General features: G+C 37.4%; 1 long non-coding RNA gene across 4 annotated transcripts; it reads left to right on the top strand.

Annotated features, from left to right (window-relative positions):
- The first annotated feature begins 510 nt into the window (after positions 1-510).
- LOC140616756 (uncharacterized) lies at positions 511-10,696 on the top strand. 4 transcript variants are annotated; one of them, XR_012017126.1, is made up of 3 exons: positions 511-786; positions 1,946-2,118; positions 10,404-10,696. It is a non-coding gene; the product is annotated as an uncharacterized lncRNA (long non-coding RNA). The 4 variants fall into 4 exon arrangements; XR_012017127.1 differs by having other exon boundaries at positions 1,892-2,118; XR_012017125.1 differs by having other exon boundaries at positions 511-791.
- Positions 10,697-10,951: the final 255 nt, after the last annotated feature.

Raw genomic sequence — 10,951 nt, 5'->3', positions numbered from 1 at the left:
AAGGTATAATTTTGCTGAGGAACACAGCATTTACTCCAACTTCCTAGATATTCATTTAAATGAACAAACAGGTAAACAAAATGCTTACTATACTTGAAGCAGCCTCAGCCCCTCCCTTTCACATAATAGTCTTTACATTTTATATGTTTAGATCACGCATTCTTTCCTAGAAAGAACAGAGCACTTCTGCACATTATGAAACAGGAATCAAGTCCATTTGCACAACCTCCAAACACTGAGATAATGTCTATGGCTGACACCATCGAGTCTGCATGTAATCGAGAAATGTTATGGACCCGCATTCCTTTAACTGCCTTAAACCCCTATAAAAATGCCTGTGCCAGGCAGACACTTTGGGTTTGGCCTTTTGACAAGAGTCTACCTTCCTCCGAGGTGGCTGGTCTCTGGAATAAAGCTCATGTTCTTTTCCAGTCAATGCTCATCTCTTGAGTATTGGCCTTTCATGTGATGAAAAGAACTTGGATTTCTGTAACATTCTTTTGGGTAAGTGGTAGTGACTAGCAAAAGATCTTAATAGAAATGAGAAGGAGAAAGGTAGGGCAGTAACCCAGGGAATTTTCCAGGATGCCTCCTAATACTACTATGACTGATGGCAAATATTCAAGAACAAGTAGAGCAGTTCAACATGGCAGGACAACGTGAGCTTAGATCCTTCAACAATGAAGGTTTATGTCATCCCACCCGGTGAATAGCTTCTGGACACTGAGGTTGTTGTTGAGACCAAGATACACATGGAATGGAAATATCAACTATTGCCTTTGACCAGTTGCGTATGTGAGGACTTTATGAGCTACCATTATTTTCTTCCTTTTTATCCATTCTTCTTTCCTTACTATTTTACATAAGGTATATTTATGGCAGTTAGCTTAATAATTTAATTTTTTCAGGATGCCTGGGTGGCTCAGCGGTTGAGCATCTGCCTTTGGCTAGGGGCATGACCTCGGAGTCTGGGGATCGAGTCCCACATCGGGTTCCCTGCAGGGAGCCTGCTTCTTCCTCTGCCTGTGTCTCTGCCTCTCACTGTGTCTCTCATTAATAAATAAATAAAATCTTTAAAAAATACTTTAATTTCTTCATGTAAAAATTGAGATTTTTTGAAACAGAACTATTTTTAAATTATCTAAAGTGTGTACAGTGATTGTGACTGTGGGGAAATACATTTTTTAAAGATTTTATTTATCTGGGATCCCTGGGTGGCGCAGCGGTTTGGCGCCTGCCTTTGGCCCAGGGCGCGATCCTGGAGACCCGGGATCGAATCCCACATCGGGCTCCCGGTGCATGGAGCCTGCTTCTCCCTCTGCCTGTCTCTCTTTCTCTCCCTCTCTCTGTGACTATCATAAAAAAAAAAAAAAAAAAAAAAATTGTTAAAAAAAAAAAAGATTTTATTTACCTATTTGAGAAAGCAGGTGCAGAGTGGAGGGAGAGACAAGCACACTGCACGCTGAGCATGGAGCACAGCAAAGGGCTTGTTCCCAAGACCCTGAGATAATGACCTGAGCCAAAATCAAAAGTCAGATGTCCAACTGACTGAGACACTCCGTCATGCCAGAGAAATTGTTTACTTAATGTAGAGCCCCTGAGTAAACAACTTTCAAGCAAGTAAAGTTACTAAGTAAAACTAACTTTAGATCTGGTTGATCATCATTTAACCTTTACTTAAAGAATTAGAGGATATTCGTTGGACTTTACCCCACACCATCGTCATGTTATTGTACTTATTATTATCATTGACAATATACAGTTAAAGAGTAAATGCAGACAGTTCGGGGTGAGAATTAAACTAACTTTATTTCCCCATAAAATATGTTTCATAACATAATATTTCCTTTCATATGTATTTCTGGTTGCCTATCCAAAACTTTGCTGCAAGGATAAATTGAAATACTTCTTTCCTGCTGAAGAAATTAAGATCAGAAAATTTTAGTCTCTCCTAAAGGAGTCACAAAACAAGAAAAGAAAGAAAATGAAAAAACGCATTCAACGCATATTGAATCCTTTGATTTACTCCCTGAGAAACAAAGATGTCAAAGAGGCTCTAAGAAAACTTCTAGAGATGAAAAATACTATTCTTTGATTATTATTTCTCATCCATCAAAGGTGTTGTGGCTATTTCTTTCATATTCCTTATGACCATTAATGAAAGTTATTCTCCTGAACATCCTAAAAATATTAACAGATGCTTTTTCAAGGTGTCACATGTCCCACATATTACTATTTTTCCTCAGTGGCATTGTTAATCCAAAACAGCCTCGATTTAGAGATGCCATGGATATTAAGGAAACATCCTTCAAACTGAACGCTGCCACTGGTCTAAAATAACATTTTATATTATTGAACTGACCTCTATATCTTGATGGCTTGTTGCTAGACATGATTTTTATCTAACTATAGTGTATAAACAGTGCATATTAAACAGTTGTTGAATTTTCACTTTCAATCAAGTATTTTATTTTTCATATATTGAGAAGTATAATAAGAAGAAACAAAGAATAAGCAATCTTAATATACATTAACTTGAAAAGTTGTTTATGATATGAGTGCTCTGATGCTCTCCAGTTGCTAGATCCTAGCTAATATGAGGAGCCAAGTGGGAGATAGAGAACTGCAAACATTTTTGAGCAACCATTCCCTCAATTTCCATCTTCATAATTTTTATCTTTGTTTATTATCCTAAAGAATGTTTTTAAATGTATAGCAGAGAGCTACCTCTCTCATCAAATAGTGTGTGACCCAAAATTTACTCTTTCATGCTTTTGAATATTCATTTATTTGATCAATTTTACTGACTACCTGTGTAATATATTCTGGTCCTGGGATAAGCTAGGGTATAAATAAGGTCATTCTTTAGGGAGCTTACAACTTAGTGTGAGTAACATCCTTGCACAGACAATTATAATCCAGGTATATGTTTGCCAAAAATACACAGAGATGATAAAGTAGGGTACCTGAAGGTGATGGTTGGTAATAAGGGCAAATCTTCAGGGCTGTGTGGAGGATATATTTAAAGAGAAGATTGGAGCCAAGGAAACTGCTGTATCAGTTCATATTATTGATGAGGCTTGAAGTATGACAATGTAAAATTTAAAAGTCTTGATTTCAAAAATTGCACATAAAATACACAGTACTGATTAACTGACTAGTATGAATAGAGTACACCAAAGGAGGTGTGTTTCACACCTTTGAACTCACATGATGTGCCTGGTGATGGTAAAAAGTAAAAGAGCTCATATCAAACTGGAAGGGAATTTCCTAAACTTGAAAATGAACATTTAAAAGTTCTATAGTTAAGAGAGTATATGTAATGGTGCAAAGTAGAACTTTCCTGCTAAAACAGGAACAAGGCAAGGATTTCTCCCCTCACCTCACCTTTCCAACATCCTTTTGAAAGTCTTAGGTAATGCAAAAGACAAAAAAGCAAATAAAAGTGTTACAGGCTGAATTATGTCTTCTCAAATGCTATTTTGAAGCCCTAATTCCTATTGCCAAATATATGACTATATTTGGAGATAGAGCTTTCAAATATATAATTAAAATAAGGCTCTTATGGTGGATTTAATTTAATCGGACTGGTGTCTATAAGAAGAAATTTGGGGAATATAAGAAATAGTGAAAGGGAATAAAGGGAAAGGAAAGAAAATGAGTGGGGAATATCAGACAGCACATGATAGACTCCTAACTCTGGGAAACGAACGAGGGGTGGTGGAAAGGGAGGTGGGCGGGGGGTTGGGGTGACTGGGTATTGGGCACTGAGAGGGGCACTTGATGGGACGAGCACTGGGTGATATGCTATATGTTGGCAAATTTAACTCCAAAGAAAAAGAAAAGAAGAAAGAAAAGAAAAGAAAAAGAAGAAAAGAAAAGAAGAAAAGAAAAGAAAAAAAAGAAGAAAAGAAAAGAAGAAAAGAAGAAAAGAAAAGAAAAGAAAAAAAGAAAAGAAAAGAAAAGAGAATACACAGAGACATCAAGGCACCCATGCACTAGGGGTAGCTATGTGAAGAGAGAGCAAGGGGCAGACCGCTGCCGGCCAAGGAGAGAGATCTCGGAGGAAACCAAATCTTCTGGCATCTTGTTCCTGGATGGTCAGTCTCCATAATTGTAAGAAAATAAATTTGTTGTTTAAGCCATTCAGTCTATGGTATTTTTGCTTTGGGAGCCTTGGAAGACTAGTCCAAAAATGTACACAGAATGGAAAAAAAGGAAAGCAATAGAGGTTTTTTTCACATGATATCTATGCTGAAAATCTGAAATAATTGACAAAAAAATGTCTTGAAACTGAGAGATAATAGAAAGGCTGCTGGATACATGGTTAATATACAAAAGTTAATTGTTTTCCATAACTAGCAATGAGCAATATAAATGATATTATACCTTATATATTATTACCCTCTGAAATACAATACTCACATATAAGTCTCACAAAATACGTACAAGAATAATAGGGGAAAATTATAAACCCCTAATGGGAAAATACTTTAAAAGAACTAAGTGAATGGAGAGACATTCTATATTTCTGGAAAGGAAGACTCAATTTTTTTAAGATGTGGGTTTTCCCCAACTTGTCAACACATTCAATGCAGTCCCAATCAGAATTCCAACAAATAATATGGATATTGACAAACCTTAGAAATTGAATCTAAAGTTTATATAGAGAGCCAAAAGACCAGAATAGCCAACACAGTATTGAAGGAGAATAGAATCAGAAACTGACACTATACAACTTCAACTATACACAACTGTACAACTAAAATAATCAAGACAGTTTGGTATTGGTGAAAGAATAAAAAAGATCAGTGGAAGCAAATGGTGGGCATTCATCATTTCTAATGGTTGAGTAATATTCCATTGTATACATAGACCACAGCTTCTTTATCCATTCATCTTTCCATGGACACCAAGGCTCCTTCCACAGTTGGGCTATTGTGGACATTGCTGCTATAAACATCGGGGTGCAGGTGTCCCAGCATTTCACTGCATCTGGATCTTTGGGGTAAATCCCCAACAGTGCAATTGCTGGGTTGTAGGGCAGGTCTATTTTTAACTCTTTGAGGAACCTCCACACAGTTTTCCAGAGTGGCTGCACCAGGTCACATTCCCACTAACAGTGCAGGAGTCTTCCCCTTTCTCCACATCCTCTCCAACATTTGTTGTTTCCTGCCTTGTTAATTTTCCCCATTCTCACTGGTGTGAGGTGGGATCTCATTGTGGTTTTGATTTGTATTTCCCTGATGGCAAGTGATGTGGAGCATTTCCTCATGTGCATGTTGGCCATGTCTAGGTCTTCCTCTGTGAGATTTCTCTTCATGTCTTTTGCCCTTTTCATGATTGGATTGTTTGTTTCTTTGCTGTTGAGTTTAATAAGTTCTTTATAGATCTTGGGAACTAGCCCTTTATTTGATACATCATTTGCAAATATCTTTTCCCAATCTGTAGGTTGTCTCTTAGTTTTGTTGACTGTTTCTTTCATTGCATGCAGTTTCTGACAAGCTTCTAACATAAGAGAGTTAGAATCTATGTCAAGAGTTGGTGTGGTGGCCAATGGGAATGCACTATACATAACTTCAAGGAACAAGGGTTCCTTGAAGGCAGCTTTCAACTTGCCTCTAAGAAAAAGAAGCCTGGGGATGTCTGGGTGGCTCAGCGGTTGGGTGGCTAATTTCAGCTCAGGTTGTGATCCAGGGATCTGGGATTGAGTCCCACATCCTGTTCTTGTGAAAAACCTGCTTCTCCCTCTGCATACGTCTCTGCCTATCTCTCTCTGTGTCTCTCATGAATATAAAAACAAATCTTTAAAAAATGTATAAAACAAACAAGAAAATAAAAAGAAGCCTGATTCTATCTCGAGAGTAGGAGGTGCAGGAGCACTAGAAGTGAGCTGTACTTAAGTCTGAGAAAGAAGCATTCTCTGAATGCAGCTTTCAATTAGCTTTTCACATAAGGGAATTAGGAAGTATCTTAACAAGGGGCGCAATGGAAAGACCCTGCTTTAGCTCAGAGAATCGGTCGTTCTTGTAGGCGATGTCCCCCTAGACTCATACATATTGCTTAAGACTCCTAACTGTGGGAAACGAACAATGGGTGGTAGAAAGGGAGGTGGGAGGGGGGTGGGGTGACTGGGTGATGGGCATTGAGGAGGGCACTTGATGGGATGAGCACTGGGTGTTATTCTATATGTTGGCAAATTGAACACCAATAAAAAATAAAAAATAAAAATAAAAAAAGATCAGTGGAATAGAATAGAGAGACTAGAAATGGAGTGAAATTAATAGAGTCAACTGTTCTTTGACAAAGGAACAAAAATAATAAGTCGGTAAAAAACAGACTTTTTAACAAAGAGTGCTGGAACACCTGGACATCCATGCAAAAATGTGAATGTAGATATAAACCTAACACTATTCACAAAAATTAACTCAAATGGATGATAGACCTAAATGTAAAATAGAAAACTATAACTTTTCCTAGAAGATAACATAAGGGTGACTTAGATGATGTTGGGTATGGTGATGCCTTTTTAGATACAACACCAAGTCATGATCCATGGCTAAATTGATTAGCTGGACTTCACTAAAATGAAAAAAAAAAATTTCTGCCCTACGAAAGACGTTATCAAAAAAATAACTTTGAAGAAATGAAATAGGTTGGGGGAACATATTTGCAAAAAGACATATCCGATAAAGGATATCCAAAATATGAGAAGCATTCTTAATATTCAACTATAAACAGCAACAATAACAACAATATGATTGGTCCACAGATACCTCACCAAAGAAGATGTACAGATGACAAATAAATATATGAAGAGATGTTCCACAACATATGCCATCAGAGAATACAAATTAGAACAAAATACACAGCAGTCCTATCAAAGTCACCCAAATCCAGAACGCTGACAACATCAAACACTAGTGAGCATGTGGAGTGACAAGAACTCTGTACGTTTCTGGTGGAAAGACAAAATATTACAAGTACTTTGAAAGGCAATTTGGCAATTTCTTACAGAACCAAGATGCTCTAACTGACCTGCAGTGCAGAAATTATGCTGCTTTTTATTTATTCCACAGAGTTGAAAATTTATGTCCACACAAAAACCTATAGCAGTTTTATTCAGAATTGCCAAAATTAGAAAAGAATCAATATTTTCTTCAGTACGTGAATGAATAAATAAAGTATGGTACATCCAGAGAATGGAACATTATTCAATATTAAAAAAGAAATGAGCTAACAGCTGTGAAGAGACAATGAAGAAGTTTTATTGGATACTACTAAGTGCAAGAAGCCCACCTGAAAAGGCCACCTATGCATGATTCCCACTACATGACATTCTGGTGACAGAAGAAAGATTGGCCATTGCCAGGGCTCGTGGTATAAAAGAGAGGATGAAAAGATGGAGCAGAGAGTGTTTAGGGCAGTGAAAATACTCCACATGGTATCAAAATCATAGATACATGTCATCATGTTTTACTTAAACCCATAGAATATATAGTATTAAGAATGTATCCTAAAGCAGACTACGGATTTTTGGATGATTAAATAAATCAATGTAGGTTAATCAATTGTAATAAATATGCCGAGCCGGTGAGAGATGTTGATAATGGGCTATTAAGCTGTGGAAGGACATGAAGGAATCATAAGTGCACATACTCTGGAAAGAAGCCAGTCCAGAAAGGGTATATACTGTGTGGTTGTCACTATCTAACATTTTAAGTTATTGTATTTTTAACAGCAGAATATATGTTTGAAATAATTTCTATATATTTGTTGTTGTTGTTTTTAATAAGTTTATTTTTTATTGGTGTTCAATTTGTCAACATACAGAATAACCCCCAGTGCTCATCCCGTCAAGTGCCACCCTCAGTGCCCGCCACCCAGTCACCCCCACACCCCGCCCTGTTTATTTTTCTTGGCTATTTTATTGGATTCTGTTTGTTCTGAGAAGCCTTTCATGTGACTTCTCAGAGGTACAGCCTTCGGCTTGTGCATACTCATAGATGACAGTGGCTTTATCAGGCTGGCTTTGGCTGCGTCTTCCGCTGATTGTTTTATTGGGTGTGCCTCTGTAGATTTTTCATCCAGTAGGGAGGTTCCATTAATTCTTCTTTTGTTCTATCACTTTGAAGATGTTGTGGGACATATATTTCTCAACAGTCTGATCGACTTTTTTGGTCTCCTCTGCAAGGATAGTGTATTTTTTTTCTAAAGATTTTATTTATTCATGAGAGACACAGAGAGAGAGGCAGAGACACAGGCAAAGGGAGAAGTAAGCTCCCTGCAGGGAGCCCCATGAGGACTCGATCCCGGGACCCATGGATCACAACCTGAGCCAAAGGCAGATACTCAACCACTGAGCCATCCAGGGGCCCAGCAAGAAGACTCTTTCAGGCCAGTCTGAGGTTTGCTCCAACACTTGGAGGCCTTCCTTCACTGTCTCCTTCCTTCCCTGGTTCTCTCTGGTAGACTTCTAGTTGGTCTATAGTTAGCTTTTTATTCTCATGGAGTTTCTGGCCTCTCTAACTGCTTATCACCAAATGTGTGTTAAGCTTGAGAGTCCCTTATGCTTATACTTGAACTTCCCAAACTTCATTCCAAATAAAGTCAGTTCACTTGAGGACAGCTTTGGAGCCCTCTATTATTATGGCCTGCCTTTCACTCTACGTAAAGCCTGTGTTCCACTGTTCTTGAACAGGAGCAGTGGCCCAGTTCTCTGAGTGACACCCTGACTTTATGAGCAGGTTACTGGGTGACGTCAGTAGCCTATAGTCTTCTAAGCTCGTCTCTCTTGGCAAAAAAACTCTATATTTTGGACTGGGGTAACTGAAAGTGGGGATCCATTATTCTTGACCTATCATGTCTAAGCTAGAGCTTCTACCTTATGAACGGTCCTTGGGTAGAGGGCAAGATCTCCAGACATTATAACCACTCTTGCCTTAAATAGAGCTTCTGCAACATGGAGCTCTCATGGAAAGAAGAAATGTTTTCAGCCTGCCACTCTCAAGGGGATATGGTAGCCCATGATTGGGATCTAGAGGAAGAGGATCCCCTAGGTTCTCGTCTGCATTTGCCTATGTGCTTCCCGTCATGCTGAGCTGGGACAAGAGAGGGAGGGAGTAGCCCTGGTTCAAAAACATGCATTTGAATGTTCCCATTGGCTTTATTCACAATATTTAAAAGGGGGAAAACACCTCAATTGCCCATCGGTTTAAGAATGCACAAACAAAATTTGGCCATATGTGTATAATGGAAAATGGAATATGACTGAGCAATAAAAAGAATGAATTACTTAAAGAGATAACAAAATAAATAAATGTCTAATTCAATACAATTCAAATACAATAAAGAAACCTACCAAAAAGAGCACATACTGTATGCAGATTATATAGGGGGATATGCAAAACAAATCAGATCACTGATGATGGGGAAATGGAGTTGGACGGAGGCCTGGACTAACCAGAGGCATGATAAATCTTTCAGAAGTGTTGGAAGTGTTCTGTATCTTATTGTGGTGATGGTTTCATTGATGAAAAGTTTATAAACTTTTGAGACTCACAGAATTGTACACTGTGAATAAACAGAGTTCATTTCACACAATCATCTCTCAATAAAATATGTGAGAAAAAAATAATGGCCAGACTTGTTTTTTGTTTTGTTTTCTGTTTGTTTTTAGGAACCAATGACTTCATTTTACAGTGATGGTGCAGAAATGTCTTTCTTTCTTTCTTTCTTTCTTTCTTTCTTTCTTTCTTTCTTTCTTTCTTTCTTTCTTTTTTTCTTTCTTTCTTCTTTCTTTCTTCTTTCTTTCTTTCTTTATTTCTTTCTTCTTTCTTTTTTCTTTCTTCTTTCATTTTTTTGACAGGAGATTTAATTTGGGCCTAAAACACAGTAATCTATTCAAAGCAATAGAAGATATTAACTATATTACAAAAATCTCAATGCATAAAATCGGCTAAAACCTTTTAACATAATTGTTAGCGTAGCAGTTGAACAATGATTTACCACCATTAACATTATCATTTAAATTAAGAAAACTTTCTAGTTATTGACCCTACAGCTAGCTATAATTATACATTTTTTGAGAAGTCATTAGATGAACTTGAGGAAGTTCCTTATGTGCATAATATTTTAGAGAAAGGGTGTTTTTTAGGTACTAACAATGATGTTCTTCAAAAGCCTAGCAATTCCCAAATCAAAATATTAGCTATACAGTAATAAAATGACTTTTTACATGACTTCCCTTACAACTTTGATTATTTTATGAGCAGCCTTATGATGTATAGATCATATTTAGAGAATTACCTATATATACATTATTGTGTATGTATGCATTTATGCATATATTTTCTGTTAATCTATATTAACAGGCTATTTATTATTTTTCCATCAAATCAAAGTTTTCAGCACTACTGAATAGCACATGAATCTTACTGGAATCTAAAAGTAAAATGAGAAGAAAGAATTCCAAACAGGAGTGAGAACAGAATAACCTGAATGTAACTCTTGTAGCAATGACAAAAATTACTTGACATCAATAAAATAAGGGAAAAAGGTCAACACTGAAAAATTACTGTGCATATCTTCTCATGGTGAGGTCTGTTCGCTTCTACCTTAGCCTGACAATGCTTTTCTGAGTCAGCTGGATGTCACCTGGACATGTATTGCCCTGGGGAGTGAAATAACCAGTGATCATTCTTGATGTTCTTCTCAAAGGTATCCTGGGGTGTGCGTGCATGTGTGTGTTTGTGTGTCTGTGTGTGTGTCGTGAGAGAGAGACAGATACAGAGAGATGGAGACCATGATTATGTTTTTATTTACATGTATATGTGTGTCTGATGGTGGTTGTTGGGAGGTGAGGTACGTGGTACATATACAGACACATTGTTATCCTAACAGTCAACACTATTGTGAGGGTCTTTTTCTTCAGTTTGATAAAGGATTACTA

The sequence above is a fragment of the Canis lupus genome, chromosome 25, assembly GCF_048164855.1.
Source record: "Canis lupus baileyi chromosome 25, mCanLup2.hap1, whole genome shotgun sequence".
NCBI lineage: Eukaryota > Metazoa > Chordata > Mammalia > Carnivora > Canidae > Canis > Canis lupus.
The sequence above is the reverse complement of the archived record's forward strand: the minus strand, read 5'-3'. Positions and strand labels throughout refer to the sequence as shown.